General features: G+C 46.2%; 3 non-coding genes across 3 annotated transcripts in view; all 3 read right to left on the bottom strand.

The window, feature by feature from the left end:
• Nucleotides 1–94, bottom strand: part of LOC123719802 — a 3,949-nt gene extending 3,855 nt beyond the window's left edge. The window contains exon 1 of the ribosomal RNA XR_006755899.1: nt 1–94. This exon is cut by the window's left edge and continues 3,855 nt beyond it. This is a non-coding gene — a ribosomal RNA (large subunit ribosomal RNA).
• An 829-nt stretch (nt 95–923) lies between these two features.
• LOC123719805 lies at nt 924–1,080 on the bottom strand. The gene has a single exon (XR_006755901.1). It is a non-coding gene; the product is annotated as a 5.8S ribosomal RNA (ribosomal RNA).
• Nucleotides 1,081–1,430: 350 nt separating this feature from the next.
• On the bottom strand, nt 1,431–3,336 carry LOC123719793. Its single transcript, XR_006755890.1, has one exon. It is a non-coding gene; the product is annotated as a small subunit ribosomal RNA (ribosomal RNA).
• Nucleotides 3,337–7,500: the final 4,164 nt, after the last annotated feature.

The raw sequence follows: 7,500 nt of genomic DNA, 5'->3' as shown, positions 1-7,500 counted from the left end.
GCTCGCAGCTACTAAGGGAATCCTGGTTAGTTTCTTTTCCTCCGCTTACTAATATGCTTAAATTCGGCGGGTGATCCTCCCTGATCTGAGGCCAACGATAAAAAGGTGTGAGGCAGACGCGATATCCGTCGGCGCAACGGGCGTACGCGACACGCTATTTTTACAAGCGCGTCGACGACGCCACGCGCCCTCCGGACGTCGAGTCCGCCTACATTATATGCGCTCGCACGAAAGCGGCGCGGCACCTTGCGAACAGCGTGGTGGTGGCGACACATAGATGTCGCGTTGCGCGAAATCAATCAATCGCACACCACCAAGCGGTTCTTCTGTTGTTGTTCGTTAACGACGGCATCGTTCCGTCCGTTTTAAGAACACACGTCACAATAATTTCGTACACACTACAATTGCACAAACACCGCACGCACACACTGGGCGCAACCGCTAGAGCAGCGGGCGCGCGCGTTTCGCTTCCTCTCGCGAGAGTAAGAGAAACTGAGCCGAACGCGACAACTTTCAACGACAGCGTCGAGACACGTCGACGCGCGCACCGGCGCCGACCGTCGCGCGATCGCCATGCGGGACCGGGACGATGCGAGCAAACACGCGCGACGCGTAAACGCGAACGTCGTTGTCGTCGTTGTCGTTGTCGTTGCGTAAAGACTCGACGCGCACCCGTGCCGCGGGAGACACGGTGCGGCGGGGAGAATTTATTTGTGCGACAAAAGTATCGTATAGACGTGGCTTAACACGGCCAATACGGATGACGAGTCGTAATCGAACATATATTCGAACGGATCGTTCGGCCGCTCGGCGGCCTAGCGAAACCGTCAATTGCACGCGCGACAGAGATGCGGCGCTACGACCGGAGTCGCAGCGATCGCCGCTCGTCACGCGAACAGTGTGGCTTTTTGTTTTTATGCAGCCGGCCCTCAGACAGGAGTGGTCCTGGATATTTCTCCACGGACCGCAATGTGCGTTCGAAATGTCGATGTTCAAATGTGTCCTGCAGTTCACACTATGACGCGCAGTTAACTGCGTTCTTCATCGACCCGCGAGCCAAGTGATCCACCGTTCAGGGTAATCGTTTTGTTTTTGTGTGTGTTTTTGTATGAGAAAATATAAAAGGTGCGAAAAAATTAAACAAAAAAATTTGAAAATAATACTTATCATTAACGTGTACGACAAATGAAAAGAAAGAAAATCTCTTTTATTTGCGTGGTTGTACACAAAAATTAAAATATTATTTCAAAGTATCAATAGGCGATAGCGAACGCTAATCAAAGCGTGTCGCAACGCACACGTCGCGAATCGACGAGAGAGAGTCAACCGTCTCGGATTCGATTTTGATTCGTATCATTCACGTGTTTTTGTATTTTTTTCTTTTTTTGCGAGTCTTTGACAACAACAAAACAAAAAGAAAAAACCAACGTTAATGATCCTTCCGCAGGTTCCCCTACGGAAACCTTGTTACGACTTTTACTTCCTCTAAATGATCAAGTTTGGTCAACTTCCCAGCAACGCCGACGGCCGTGAGGCCACCGCGTGTCGGTCCGAAGACCTCACTAAATCATTCAATCGGTAGTAGCGACGGGCGGTGTGTACAAAGGGCAGGGACGTAATCAACGCGAGCTTATGACTCGCGCTTACTAGGAATTCCTCGTTTATGGGGGATAATTGCAAACCCCAATCCCCAGCACGAAGGAGTTTCAACGGGTTGCCCGGGCCTCTAGGCCAGGGAGAACATGTTGATTCCTTCAGTGTAGCGCGCGTGCGGCCCAGGACATCTAAGGGCATCACAGACCTGTTATTGCTCAATCTCGTGCGGCTCGAAGCCGCCGGTCCCTCTAAGAAGAATTTTAATACGTCGCCAGTGAGTTGCGCTCCCCGAGAGTCGCGCACACCTTGAATGACGACGCCTATTTAGCAGGCTAGAGTCTCGTTCGTTACCGGAATTAACCAGACAAATCGCTCCACCAACTAAGAACGGCCATGCACCACCACCCACCGAATCAAGAAAGAGCTGTTAATCTGTCAATCCTTCCGGTGTCCGGGCCTGGTGAGATTTCCCGTGTTGAGTCAAATTAAGCCGCAGGCTCCACTCCTGGTGGTGCCCTTCCGTCAATTCCTTTAAGTTTCAGCTTTGCAACCATACTCCCCCCGGAGTCCAAAATCTTTGGTTTCCCGGAAGCTGCCCGCCGAGCCATTGTAGTAACGTCGGCGGATCGCTAGATGACATATTTACGGTTAGAACTAGGGCGGTATCTAATCGCCTTCGAACCTCTAACTTTCGTTCTTGATTGATGAAAACACCTTTGGCAAATGCTTTCGCTGATGTTCGTCTTGCGACGATCCAAGAATTTCACCTCTAACGTCGCAATACGAATGCCCCCAGTTATCCCTATTAATCATTACCTCGGAGTTCTGAAAACCAACAAAATAGAACCGAGATCATATTCTATTATTCCATGCACGAAATATTCAAGCGGCATTTTGAGCCCGCTTTGAGCACTCTAATTTGTTCAAAGTAAAATTGTCGGCCCACCTCGACACTCACCGAAGAGCACCGCGATAGGATTTTGATATTGAACCGGCGTTTTACCGCCGGCTCACCGACGATATGCTCCGCAGACGTGTCAGTATCACCGCGGATGCGGTGCACCGACAGCGCGGCGCACAAATGCAACTACGAGCTTTTTAACCGCAACAATTTTAGTATACGCTATTGGAGCTGGAATTACCGCGGCTGCTGGCACCAGACTTGCCCTCCAATTGTTCCTCGTTAAAATATTTAAAGTGTACTCATTCCGATTACGAGGCCTCGTAAGAGTCCCGTATCGTTATTTTTCGTCACTACCTCCCCGTGCCGGGAGTGGGTAATTTGCGCGCCTGCTGCCTTCCTTGGATGTGGTAGCCGTTTCTCAGGCTCCCTCTCCGGAATCGAACCCTGATTCCCCGTTACCCGTGACAACCATGGTAGTCGCAGAAACTACCATCGAAAGTTGATAAGGCAGACATTTGAAAGATGCGTCGCCGGTACTGGACCGTGCGATCGGCAAAAGTTATCCAGATTCATCAAAATTAACGACTTCGGACGCATGGCCCTCCGCCGATTGGTTTTGATCTAATAAAAGCACTCATCCCATCACTGGTCAGAGTTCTGATTGCATGTATTAGCTCTAGAATTACCACAGTTATCCAAGTAACTGAGTAAGATCTAAGGAACCAAAACTGATATATTGAGCCATTCGCGGTATCGCCTTAATACGGCTTGCACTGAGACATGCATGGCTTAATCTTTGAGACAAGCATATAACTACTGGCAGGATCAACCAGGGAGCTGCTTACGCAAACGACACGCCTACACCGCGGTCACGCGGCTTCGGCGAGCCGCTGGCTCGGCGGCGTCGAGGGGCGCGCGCTTGCGCGCGCGCCTTCTCGACACGCGTGAACGTAACGCGTCGAATTTGCACGCGACGCGACGTTCGCGCTTCATATCGATAGACTAACTTTGACCGGTCTACGAGCGGCCGTCCCGTCACGATCTCGCAACGAGGTGATGTACAACGATGCTCGACCACTGTGAGGGACATAAAACTGCAACGAACACGACCCCGCGGGCGGGAATCGATGTTGTGACAATTTGAAAATTGAACATTCATCTAAACGCAACTTCTCAATTTTTATTCAATACGTTATTGTAAACATATTAAAACTCGGCTGGCAATTACATGCGCACACACACGCATGATTCGCACTAGATACGATCAACGCCCGGAGCTTGAGGGATAAATTCCAACACGACGCTGCGCACACCGTTTCGACGATGGGCGCGTGTGCGTCCTCTTTTATACATTCTTTCCATATACGGTCGCCGTGGCGACCGCGCACGTGTCGAACACGCTAGGCGCCCTGCGTTGAGGTGTGCCTAGAAGCGTATTCTTTTAACATCACAGATAACACCGGGGGAGACGGTCCCAAATCTTGGTCGATTGGTAACATCACCATACGGTCTGCGAACGCGGTGCTATAATATAATTTTATATTATATTATATAAAATATGAGGAGGAGTAGTATGTATATTCTTTGTTATTTTGTGTTGACACAAGAGAGATATATAAAATGTACTATACACCACACACACAGAGAGAGAGAGAGCTGGGAAAGATCTCGGCGGTCTCGCATTCGAAATACGAATTTGATATAATTTCCTCCGAAAATCCATACCCATATCTATATCATCCATGCGCGAATATATGTATATAATATTCTCACACTTCGCACAAACACAAAAACAAGAACACATTCTCTCTCGTCCGTCGTTCGTGTCTATTTGAGACGAACGACGCGCGGCAACGAGAACGAGTCGACGCTGTGCGCACGACTGTTTCGCTCCACATCTATACCGAGAGCAATAGTCCGCGTCGGCATTGGAGCGGACGTCGAATGTTTCTCGTAGAGCGAGCGAGAGAGAGACGATTTTTCATTTTATTATGTATGTGTATTGGCGTGCAGTAGTAGCACGTAGTAGTACTAGTAGTAGTAGTAGTAGTAGTAAAAAAATATTATTATTTATTTTATTGACTGATATGATTTTGTTTGTTTTCTTTTTTTTGCATAGACATTTGTATTGATAGATATGTTTCTCGTTGAAGCTCGCAGCACACGCTCAGAGAAATGGCAATGTGGGTTTATTTAAAAAAAAAAAAAAAAAAAAAAAAAAACAATTAATTTATTAATAATATGTATGTATGTATGTATGTATGTATGTATGTATGTATGTATAATAATGAATTATAATAATTATTCCGATGCAACGTCAGAGGAAAATGTTTCTCGTACAGGTGCGGCGCGCGACGGCCGGCCGCTCGACAGTTTCGCGCCGAATGTTTCTCGTTGAAGCTCGCAGCACACGCTCAGAGAAATGGCAATGTGGGTTTATTTGAAGAAAAGAAAAAACAAAAAAAACAATTATATTTATTAATAATATGTATGTATGTATGTATGTATGTATGTATGTATGTATAATAATGAATTATAATAATTATTCCGATGCAACGTCAGAGGAAAATGTTTCTCGTACAGGTGCGGCGCGCGACGGCCGGCCGCTCGACAGTTTCGCGCCGAATGTTTCTCGTTGAAGCTCGCAGCACACGCTCAGAGAAATGGCAATGTGGGTTTATTTGAAGAAAAGAAAAAACAAAAAAAACAATTATATTTATTAATAATATGTATGTATGTATGTATGTATGTATGTATGTATGTATAATAATGAATTATAATAATTATTCCGATGCAACGTCAGAGGAAAATGTTTCTCGTACAGGTGCGGCGCGCGACGGCCGGCCGCTCGACAGTTTCGCGCCGAATGTTTCTCGTTGAAGCTCGCAGCACACGCTCAGAGAAATGGCAATGTGGGTTTATTTGAAGAAAAGAAAAAAAAAAAAAAACAATTATATTTATTAATAATATGTATGTATGTATGTATGTATGTATGTATGTATGTATGTATGTATGTATGTATAGTAATGAATTATAATAATTATTCCGATGCAACGTCAGAGGAAAATGTTTCTCGTACAGGTGCGGCGCGCGACGGCCGGCCGCTCGACAGTTTCGCGCCGAATGTTTCTCGTTGAAGCTCGCAGCACACGCTCAGAGAAATGGCAATGTGGGTTTATTTGAAGAAAAAAAAAAAAAAAAAAAAAAACAATTAATTTATTAATAATATGTATGTATGTATGTATGTATGTATGTATGTATAATAATGAATTATAATAATTATTCCGATGCAACGTCAGAGGAAAATGTTTCTCGTACAGGTGCGGCGCGCGACGGCCGGCCGCTCGACAGTTTCGCGCCGAATGTTTCTCGTTGAAGCTCGCAGCACACGCTCAGAGAAATGGCAATGTGGGTTTATTTGAAGAAAAGAAAAAACAATTATATTTATTAATAATATGTATGTATGTATGTATGTATGTATGTATAATAATGAATTATAATAATTATTCCGATGCAACGTCAGAGGAAAATGTTTCTCGTACAGGTGCGGCGCGCGACGGCCGGCCGCTCGACAGTTTCGCGCCGAATGTTTCTCGTTGAAGCTCGCAGCACACGCTCAGAGAAATGGCAATGTGGGTTTATTTGAAGAAAAGAAAAAACAAAAAAAACAATTATATTTATTAATAATATGTATGTATGTATGTATGTATGTATGTATGTATGTATGTATGTATAATAATGAATTATAATAATTATTCCGATGCAACGTCAGAGGAAAATGTTTCTCGTACAGGTGCGGCGCGCGACGGCCGGCCGCTCGACAGTTTCGCGCCGAATGTTTCTCGTTGAAGCTCGCAGCACACGCTCAGAGAAATGGCAATGTGGGTTTATTTGAAGAAAAGAAAAAACAATTATATTTATTAATAATATGTATGTATGTATGTATGTATGTATGTATAATAATGAATTATAATAATTATTCCGATGCAACGTCAGAGGAAAATGTTTCTCGTACAGGTGCGGCGCGCGACGGCCGGCCGCTCGACAGTTTCGCGCCGAATGTTTCTCGTTGAAGCTCGCAGCACACGCTCAGAGAAATGGCAATGTGGGTTTATTTGAAGAAAAAAAAAAAAAAAAAAAAAAACAATTAATTTATTAATAATATGTATGTATGTATGTATGTATGTATGTATGTATGTATGTATGTATGTATGTATGTATGTATGTATAATAATGAATTATAATAATTATTCCGATACAATGTCAGAGGAAAATGTTTCTCGTACAAGATCGCCACGCGACGCGACAAGATGCCGTTCAACGGCACGATATCTACAACTCTGTCGATAGATATGTAGATAGTATCTACTCTGTCAAGCTGAGCTGAGCTGACCGTTGAACGGCGGTCGTACAGAACCGCGCCGGGCCGCACGCCGCGAAGCGCGCGTCCGTCGCGGCCTTACGGCTAGGAAGATCCGCGGAAGGCCGGAACGCGGGTCCGGATTCAGCACGAAGCGCGCGAACGCAACGAGCATCGACCAGGCCCGGCACCGGCCGCATCCGCTTCCCGTCCAAACCCGACACGCCCCGGTCCTCAGAGCCAATCCTTATTCCGAAGTTACGGATCCAATTTGCCGACTTCCCTTACCTACATTATTCTATCGACTAGAGGCTCTTCACCTTGGAGACCTGCTGCGGATATGGGTACGAACCGGCGCGACATCTCCACGTACATCCCTCACCTGAATTTTCAAGGTCCGCAGAGAGTATCCGGACACCGCCGCAAATGCGGTGCTCTTCGCGTTCCGAACCATATCTCCCTTCTATAGGATTCCATGGAACTCGAACGCTCAGGCAGAAAAGAAAACTCTTCCCGGACCCCTCGGCGGCGTCTTCAGGCCACTTTGGGTTACCCCGTCGAACACTCGCTCGTAATAAACGAGGGAACGATTATTGAAACGGTTCCGCTGCCGGGTTCCGGAATAGGAACCGGATTCCCT

The sequence above is a fragment of the Pieris brassicae genome, unplaced genomic scaffold, assembly GCF_905147105.1.
Source record: "Pieris brassicae unplaced genomic scaffold, ilPieBrab1.1, whole genome shotgun sequence".
NCBI classification, from domain to species: domain Eukaryota; kingdom Metazoa; phylum Arthropoda; class Insecta; order Lepidoptera; family Pieridae; genus Pieris; species Pieris brassicae.
This window is presented reverse-complemented; position numbering and strand designations above follow the sequence as displayed.